The sequence below is a fragment of the Bombina bombina genome, chromosome 7 (assembly GCF_027579735.1).
Source record: "Bombina bombina isolate aBomBom1 chromosome 7, aBomBom1.pri, whole genome shotgun sequence".
Classification (NCBI taxonomy): Eukaryota; Metazoa; Chordata; class Amphibia; order Anura; family Bombinatoridae; genus Bombina; species Bombina bombina.
In genome coordinates, this window is record NC_069505.1 from 283465674 (window position 1) to 283475468 (window position 9795).

The window sequence follows — 9795 nt, forward strand, 5'->3', positions numbered from 1 at the left end:
TACTTATTTGTCACTTAATAGAATTTAAGAAAATTGTGCATTTATGTTGCTCCAAGTGCTAAAAAGCAGGGTGGTGTTGTGTTTTTCACATTCATTGGGGCATATTTATTAGGCTTCGTATGGAGCTTGATGCCCCGTGTTTCTGGCGAGCCTTCAGGCTCGCCGGAAACAGAAGTTAAAGACCGCTGCTCCATAGCCTGGCTGTCTGCCTGCTCTGAGGCGGCAGACAGAAATCGTCAGAAATCAACCCGATCAAATCCGATCGGGTTGATTGATACCCCCTGCTAGCGAATCTGCAGGGGGCGGCATTGCACCACCAGTTCACCAGAAATGCAGAGAGCGTATGCTGTTATCATTTATCGATGTGCAGCGGATATTAATAAATAGGCCCCATAGTGTGTTGGTTGTACCTTGACACCTAATAACTGCACTTTGTGCTTCTAGGGTGCAATTTTAAAGAAACATTTAGCTGCAGCACATTTCAGTAAATGGAGAAGAGACAGAGAAATTAAACCCCCCCCCAAAAAATGATTTCATGATTCAGATACAGCAGCAGTTTTAAACAACTTTCTAATTTACTTCTATTATCAATTTTGTTCTTTTGGTATCTTTTGTTGAGAAGCTGGTAATGTAAGCTTAGGAGTTAGCTCATTTATGGACTACTATATGGCAGCAGTTTTACAAGAATGTTATCCATTTGTAAGAGCACTAGAGGGCAGCACTATTTCCTGTCACGCAGTGCTCCAGATGCCTACCTAGGTATCTCTTCAAAACAGAATATGATGGGAACAAAGCAAATTTGATAATAGAAGTAAATTGTAAACTTTGTTGAAATGGTTTGTTCTGTCGGAGTCACAAGAGAAACGTTTTGGGTTTCATATCCCTTTAAGGCCCAGTGTGTGTAGGCCTCAATTTTTATTTACCAACCCATTTTAAATTTTCCAACCTCTGACATGGTACATGTGGCATTACAATTAAAGGGACATTATACACTAATTTTTTCTTTGCATAAATGTTTTGTAGATGATCTATTTATACAGCCCATAAAGTTTGTTGTTTTTTTTATATAGTTTTGCTTATTTTTTAATAACATTGCTCTAATTTTCAGTCTTCTAACCAAGCCCCAAAGTTTTATGAGAATACCGTCAGATACCTACTCCAGCCTGCTCCTGTTTGTGTAAAGGGTCTTTTCATATGCAAAAGAAGGGGGAGGGGGGGAGTGTCTTGTTTCCCACTTGCAGTGGGCGTTCCAGCTGCCTTTTCAACAGAGCCAAACTGACAGCTTCTAAGTAAGTTTTTAAACAGTTTTATACTGGATTTTTATATCCGTATCTGTGCATCTTATTCTTTATAGTAGAGTCTATTACATGCAGTTATATGAAAATGAGTGTACACTGTCCCTTTAAATTCCCAATAATTAGAACACATAAAATGGTCGCGCTATCCTTTTCATGATAATGTAACTTTAGTGCTATTGTGCCATCCTTTTCATGACAACGTAACTTTAGTGCTGTCGCGCTATCCTTTTCATGATAACGTAACTTTAGTGCTATTGTGCCATCCTTTTCATGACAACGTAACTTTAGTGCTGTCGCGCCATCCTTTTCATGATAACGTAACTTTAGTGCGGTCGTGCCATCCTTTTCATGATAACGTAACTTTAGTGCGGTTGTGCCATCCTTTTCATGATAACGTAACTTTAGTGCAGTCGCGCCATCCTTTTCATGATAACGTAACTTTAGTGCGGTCGTGCCATCCTTTTCATGATAACGTAACTTTAGTGCGGTCGTGCCATCCTTTTCATGATAAAGTAACTTTAGTGCGGTCGCGCCATCCTTTTCATGATAACCTAACTTTAGTGCGGTCACGCTATGCTTTTTATGATAACGTAACTTTAGTGCGGTCATGCCATCCTTTTCATGATAACGTAACTTTAGTGCGGTCACGCTATCCTTTTCATGATAACGTAACTTTAGTGCTGTTGCACCATCCTTTCCATGATAACGTAACTTTAGTGTGTTGCGCCATCCTTTTCATGATAACGTAACTTTAGTGTGGTCGCACCATCCTTTTCATGATAACGTAACTTTAGAGCGGTCATACCATCCTTTTCATGATAACGTAACTTTAGTGCGGTCACGCTATACTTTTCATGATGAAAAGGATGCTAATAATTACAAAAATTGTTGCGAACACTGCATCCATATAGTGCTCCTGAGCATACCTCTGTATGCTCCAAAGGAAAAAAAAATAATTTAGCCTTTCATGTCCCTTTAATTAAAGCATCAGTATAAGTATTTTTTTAATATTTGTACAAGACAGTACTAAGAATGAATAAATACATTTATTAAGAAGTCTTTCCAGTTCATTTGTTGTGAATTCACTAAAGAATGTAGAGATTAGTGAACTTTAGTGAATCAGCTGAGCAGAATAAGAAAGCTACTGGTGAAGATGGAGAGGGTGGTGGAAGCGTTGGAGGATAAGGATTATATCTGTTAAATAACAGAAAACAGTGAAGTTTGAGATACCTCCTAGTGAATTTAGCAGTTTTTTCTTTATTTATCTGTTCATGCATAAGAATAAACCTTTCATTTGTTATTACTGTAACCTGCAGGTTCCAGGAACAGAAATCTCGTAAGGTTTCCAGAAAACTCGCCGTCTCAGAGGCCCTCACAGAAACCGGTAAAAAATAAGCCCAAAGCCTTCCCTGCCGAAGAGGTGACACCGTGGGTCCTGCCATCTCCTTCTGAGAGCTCTCTCACTGAGCTGTTGAGTAGCATAACGTCCCCACGGCCTTGCTCACGTGACTTGGTGCGGAATCCTGAGGATCCTAAGCCCCGTCTGGTGCAGGAGATCAGCCGGCAACAGACTCTGTTGTCTGAGCTGCAGCTACTGAGAGATAAAAGTACTAGCCGAGCTCAGCCTAGGGCCCGAACTAGTATAATGAAGCTGCGGAATCTAAATAAGCTCCATAGCATGAAGCTCCCACCAGTGCCTCAAGTGACTGAACTCAGCTTCAGCAGAAACTTTAGTTTTTCGTTCTTTGAGCTGCCTGAGCACCAGAGTCTTCAGCACTGGCTCCAGCGGCAAAGAGTAGTGTATATGACGATGAGGCAGCTGTATTGTTAGAGGTAATGCTGTGCACATGTAGATATACTGTACACAGGAGTATTTATTTTTCTTTTATGGATTTAGTTACTTATTCAGCATTAGTATTCCCTACAAACCCTTTACAAATCCACGGCTTATAGTCAGGAGAAAAGTCACAAATTCCAGCAGATATTTGCTCGTCCTACTTGTTTAATAATTCTACAGGCATACCTCATTTTATTGGGCTTCGCAGATATTGCTCTTTTTACAAATTGAAGGTTTGTGGCAACCCTATGTCGAGCAAGTCTATTGGAGCCATTTCTTCCAACACATATACACATAAAAACACATGCATACACATATAAACACATGCATACACATATAAACACATGCATACACATATATACACATGCATACACATATATACACATGCATACACATATAAACACATGCATACACATATATACACATGCATACACATATAAACACATGCATACACATATAAACACATGCATACACATATATACACATGCATACACATATAAACACATGCATACACATATAAACACATGCATACACATATAAACACATGCATACACATATATACACATGCATACACATATAAACACATGCATACACATATATACACATATAAACACATATATAAACATATATATAAACACATATATAAACATATATATATATATATATATATATACACATGCATACACATAAAAACACATGCATACACATATAAACACATGCATACACATATATACACATGCATACACATGCATACACATATATACACATATAAACACATATATAAACATATATATAAACACATATATAAACATATATATATATATATATATATATATACACACATGCATACACATATATACACATGCATACACATATATACACATGCATACACATATATACACATGCATACACATATATACACATGCATACACATATATACACATGCATACACATATATACACATGCATACACATATAAACACATATATAAACATATATAAACATATATATATAAACACATATATAAACATATATATATATATATACACATGCATACACATATATACACATGCATACACATATAAACACATGCATACACATATAAACACATGCATACACATATATACATATATATAAACACATATATAAACATATATATATATATACACATGCATACACATATATACACATGCATACACATATATACACATGCATACACATATAAACACATGCTTACACATATATACATATATATAAACACATATATAAACATATATATATATATATATATATACACATGCATACACATATATACACATGCATACACATATAAACACATGCATACATATATATAAACACATATATAAACATATATATATATACACATGCATACACATATATACGCACCTATATATACACACCACCAGCAAAAAGAGTATGACTCCATGAAGGCTTAGAGGGTGCTTAGCATTTTATAGCAATAAAGTATTTTTTAAGGTATGTACATAGTTTGTTTTGTTTTTTTGACATAATGCTGTTGCACACTTAATAGACTACAGCATAGTGTAAACTAAATATAACTTTTATATGCACTGGGAAATAAAAATAGTGTGACTCACTTAATTGCTATATTCGCTTTATTGCGGTGGTCTGGAACCGAACCCTCAATATCTCGAGGTACGCCTGTATTTCTAGTTGTTTATAACTTCTCTCTCTTACGACCCCAAGCACTTATTTATCTTCAGTTTCCCTCAACTCTCTGGCACATCTTTCTACAGCCGCCATCACAAGGCAGTATCCAACACATTGGATCAGCACAACACCTAACGGCCACAGCCTAGGCTAGATCAGTGAAGTAGGAGCAACACTTTCACGGCCTCCCTCTGTTGGCCTCCACAGATATGCAAAAATGACAGATGAAGGTGGCACACTTGAATAAGCAAAACCATTTATTGGAGCAGAGCAACGTTTTGGGATTCCTGTTCCTTTCTCAAGCTTGAAAAAAGGGACAGGAGTCCCAAAACATTGCTCCTCAAATAAAAAGTTTTGCTTATTCAAGTGTGCCACCTTTATCTGTCGTCGTTGCCATCACAAGACAGGACCAAGCAACCTCTTTATAACATGGTGTCTCCCAGAGATCACAGGTATCACAGCCTTCCTCGTCTTGCAATGCTGTTTGTTTAAGGGGCCACTCAGAAGCCACAGAGAACTGCCCCTGACTCTCCAGCGCTAGTCACATGACTCAGCGGTTAAACGGTTATGATTACTTTTAAAATGACACACTGTGACAAATTAGATGATTCCGCTGCTATTTTGCTTTCATTTTGGTGCTCTCAGTTCCTATAAGTGGAGTCTGAGCAAACTGCACAACTTCTACATAAAGTTACATGGTTACGTATTGGTTTTAGCTGTGAACATGCGCCACCAACTGAACATAAAGACATTTTGCACTTGTCAAAAGGGACAGTAAACTCATAATTAATAAAAGGGACATTCCGGTCAAAATGTAAATGCACATAGATGAATTACATCTTTGAACAGAAACATATTTGCAATAAACAAGTATTGGCAAAAATGCTTCTAGTAAAAGTAATCACTGTTTTAGCGTTAACATTATTATCTGCATGTGCACGTGAGGCATAGCTAGATATTCTCAGTGCACCAGCATTTTATATACTGCAGCTGCTCAGAGCACCAGTGGGGCTTATATCAATATCCGCAATTAATAAATTGAGTCATTACCAGATGGTACAAGCACCTTAGGCTCTTTGAGCAAGTGCTATGTTTAAAATGCTTGTGCACGGTGCATACTTAAATACAATATAGCTTTATAAGTATTTTTTCTAATACATGTATAATACAAGCAGTCTTCACAGACAAATCTGTAGAAAGAGACAATAGATAGAGGCGCCAATGGTGGATCTTGAACACTTGTGACAAGTGGTATACACAGGGTACTCACATGTATAGAAGGCAATCAGTTATGCCTATAGAGACAGGCTGGATAGATAGGCATAACTGATTGCCTTCTATACATGTAAGTACCCTGTGTATACCACTTGTCACAAGTGTTCAAGATCCACCATTGATCTGCACCATTGGCGCCTCTATCTATTGTCTCTTTCTACAGATTGCCTTCTATTGGATGCCGTTAGAGAGCTGCCCTTATGATCAGCTAGCTGGACTGCTGTTGAAATCCAGCCTGCTCCTATTGGCATAATTGATTGCCTTATATAGAAGTGAGTACCCTGTGTTCGTCCTACATCAGCTACATTTAAGATTCATCATTGATCTGCACCATTGGCGCCTCTTCCCTCTGTGTTTCTTTCTTCACAGACAAATGTTGCCAGTCAGGTGGAGGCAGTTTAATACTTTTCAATATTATAACATTTCTTGTCATTTATAAATACTACTTAAGCTATCCAAAGCACAAATGAATTGCATGATCTAACAAACTGGTTTAATGATCATTTGTGCAACAAACAATGAAAACACTTAAAGGGACACTGAACCCAATTTTTTTTCTTTCGAGATTCAGATAGAGCATGCAATTTTAAGCAACTTTCTAATTTACTCCTATTAGCAAATGTTCTTCATTCTCTTGGAATCTGTATTTGAAAAGCAAGAATGTACATTTAAATGCCGGCCCATTTTAGTGAACAACCTGGGTTGTTTTTGCTGATTGGTGGATAAATTCATCCACCAATAAACAAGTGCTGTCCAAGGTCCTGGACTTTCTTTTCAAATAAAGATAGCAAGAGAACGAAGAAAAATTGATAATAGGAGTAAATTAGAAAGTTGTTTAAAATTGCCTGCTCTATCTGAATCACAAACGACAAAATTTGGGTTCAGTGTCCCTTTAAGCAACTTTCTAATTTACTCCTATTATCATTTTTTTCTTCGTTCTCTTGTTATCTTTATTTGAAAAATAATGCATCTAAGCTGGACAGCACATTTTATTGGTGGATAAATTTATTTACCAATCCGCAAGAACAACCCAGGTTGTTCACCAAAAATGGTCCGGCATCTAAACTTACATTCTTGCATTTGAAATAAAGATAGCAAGAGAATGAAGAAATTTTGATAATAGGAGTAAATTAGAAAGTTGCTTAAAATGTCATGCTCTATCTGAATCACGAAAGAAAAATTTTGGGTTCAGTGTCCCTTTAAACCACATTAGCTATTCAGTTGTATCCAAGTGGTCAGTAAAGTCATCACGTGCATTATACAGTCAATATTTGCATCTGTACTTGTTGCCTCCATCATACTCAACCCCTTGAGTGTAGAGGGTGACACCTGTTTGTCATCCACACTGTGTCGGGACAACAACCACGCGTTGTCATGTTGGGTGAGTGTTCTTTCTGAAGGGTATTCTGACGACCCCCCCACACACATTGCACCCTCCTTCCCAATCTCCATCTGCCCTACCACCACATACCCCAGTGATGATGTCACAAGGAACCCCCTGCAGCAGCGGAGACTTCCTTGTTATTGAGTCCCTACTTTAATGGATCTGAAGCCCAAACATTTTCATTCATGATTCGGAGAGAACCTACAGTTTTAAACAGCTTTCCATTATACTTCTATTATCTAATTTGCTATGTTCTCTTGGTATATTATGTTGAAAAGTATACCTAGGTAGGCTCAGGAGCTGCTGATTGGTGGCAGCACATATATGCCTTTTATCATTGGCTTAGGCTTACCGATATGTTCAGCTAGCTCCCAGTAGTGCATTGTTGCTTCTTCAATAAAGAGAATGAAGCAAAATTGATAATAGAATACAATTGGAAAGTTGTTTAAAATGGTATGCTCTCTCCGAATCATGCAAGGAAATCTGGGATATCATGTCCCTTAAGTCTCAGATCTCTTACAGGGACATTACTTTTTAAATAAGGGGTCTAAAGCCCCTGTAAGATGCAGATGATCGCTGTACAATTGGAAAATACCCACAGCAGCACTTAAAATGCTACTAACCCCGGAGAAAGAGGAGAGACCAGGATCATGGATTTCACCAGAATTTTCAAGGGGTGCATGCCTGAACTTGATTTGCAAAACCTTGTAAATGACAGTGTTAAATTAACCGATAACATTTATTTTGTATACAGAGCTTGTAATGCAGTGTTTAATTTCCAATATGCTATTGATATATATATATATATATATATATATATATATATAAAAAATAATGTACCTTTATTAAAGCAAAATATATTTATCTCTCTGTGGGTCTCAGCTGGTGAGAAATGTTTACTGCAGTGTTTGAAAATCATTATTATTTTACAACACAATTCATTTGAAATAACTTAAAGGGGCAGTAAAGTCAAAATTAAACTTAAAGGGACATAATACTCATATGCTAAATCACTTGAAACTGATGCAGTATAACTGTAAAAAGCTGACAGGAAAATATCACCTGAGCATCTCTATGTAAAAAAGGAAGATATTTTACCTCACAATTTCCTCAGCTCAGCAGAGTAAGTTCTGTGTAAAAAGTTATACTCAGCTGCTGGTAAAAAAAAAATATAAATGAAGAAATGAACTGCAACCAATCAGCATCAACAGTGTTGAGGTCATGAACTCTTTCACTGTGATCTCATGAGATTTCACTTAACTCTCATGAGATTTCATAGTAAACTTCCTTAAACTAAATAGGGAAATAACATGAGAGTGTGCACGAAGCTCACTCCCTTAGCTGTCCTGGGACAGACATACTGATTTGCTGCTTCGAAGTCCTTTACAATGGGATGTGGCTACTGAGGAATTTTTGAGGTAAAATATCTTTCTTTTTTACATAGAGATGTTCAGGTGATATTTTCTAGTCAGCTTTTTACAGCTATGCTGCATCACTTTCAAGTGTTTCAGCATTTGGGTATCATGGTACTTTAAAGTGATACTAAACCCAAATTTTTTCTTTAATGATTCCGATATTATCAAATGTTCTTCGTTCTCTTGGTATCTTTATTTAAAAAGCAGAAATGTAAAGCATAGGTAGGCTGACCATATTGCCGCTTTAAAAAGGGACACATATGAAAAATACATATGTCAGGGCTGTTTTCAGGGCTGTTTAAAGAAATGGTTTTGTATAAGAACCCTCACATATGTATTTTTCATATGTGTTCCTTCTTAAAGCGGCAATATGGTCAGCCTAAGCATAGGAGATGGCCCATTTTTGGTTGAGAACCTGGGTTATGCTTGCTTATTGGTGGCTAAATGTCAGTCATCAACAAGCAGGCACTATCCATGGTGCTGAACCTAAAATGAGCTGGTTCCTAATCTTTACATTCTTGCTTTTTAAATAAAGATTAGAAGAACAAAGAAAATTTGATAAAAGGAATAAATTAGAACGTTGCTTAAAATTGCTGCTCTATCTGAATCATTGAATAAAAAATTTGGGGTTAGTTTCCCTTTAAATGGATAGGAAAGAGTATGAAATTTTAAACTTTCAAATTGACTTATATTATTGATTTTGCTTAGTTGTCTTGGTATCCTTTGTTAAAGAGTAAACCAAGGTGAGCTCAGGAATGTGCACATAGGCATCTGGCAGCAGTGCTTGCAACATTGTCAGAAGCAATGTTATACATAGTTGCAAACACTGCTGCCATAGATTGTTCTAGACACGTGCATGGCTCCTAAGCCCCTACCAGCCTACCTATAATTACTC